This window comes from Nematolebias whitei, chromosome 18 (assembly GCF_014905685.2).
Source record: "Nematolebias whitei isolate Nwh7 chromosome 18, NemWhi1, whole genome shotgun sequence".
In the NCBI taxonomy this organism is placed as follows: Eukaryota; Metazoa; Chordata; class Actinopteri; order Cyprinodontiformes; family Rivulidae; genus Nematolebias; species Nematolebias whitei.
The window spans coordinates 39,321,048-39,321,992 of record NC_056515.1 but is presented as its reverse complement, the minus strand read 5'-3'; positions in this window follow the sequence as shown (position 1 = coordinate 39,321,992).

Sequence of the window (945 nt, the reverse complement as noted above, 5' to 3'; positions counted from 1 at the left end):
TATCGCAATATATATCGCAATATATATTGCGATATATATTGCGATATACATTGAAATATACATCGAAATATATATCGCAATATATATTGCGATATATATTGTGATGTATATTGCATATTACAATAAAAATTATAGAAATATAAATTTATTGTGTCGCCCTTAATGTCTTACCTGCTCGAGCCCAGAGCCCCTCAGAGCTGCTGGTCCACTCTGAGGTTCTGGAGGAACCAGATGGAGGCCAGTCTGTGCTGGAGATCTGATCCTTTGGAGAAGGTCTGGGACTGGACTGCCTCTGAGGCTCCTGCCTGGAGACCAGTGGGGCCTCCGCAGACTCGGGAACTTGACTGTAGTGCTCCGACTCTAAAGGCAGTCTCCGTCCACTGGGGGCTGTTTCCATGGCAACCGAGCTGGCTTCCAGCCTTGGTCGGACCTCCAAGAGGTCCAGAGGGTCCGGGATCTCCTCATCCTCTTTCTCTGTGTGCTGGATGTAAATCTGAGGGACGGTCCTTCCTGAGGAGGAGGGGGGAGGTTCAGGAGACTCTGTGAGGCAGGGCAGGAGGGCAGAGATGGTTCTCCCAGAGTCCCTGAGGGGGGCGGTCAGAGGCCACACTCCTCCTGAACCTGGTCTCATGGGGGCCTCCTCTTCTTCCTCCTCCTCATCATCATCCTGAGAGACAGCAGACTTGTAGCTCTGTCTGTGTCTGAAGCGGCGAGCAGGAACCTGCTGAAGTCCTCTGGGGGGGTCTGGTTCCTGAAGTCTCAGTGCTGGGGCACCAGGACTGGGGACAGAAACCAACCTCTGCTGTCCCAGTTTGGTGTTCTGGTCAGGACCAGAAGACTCGGACAGACCCCCTACCTGAACCGGTCTAATTACTGGGTCAGCTCTGATGTTTGCCTGTTGTTGACCCCCCACCTGAACCGGTCTAATTACTGGGTCAGATCTGA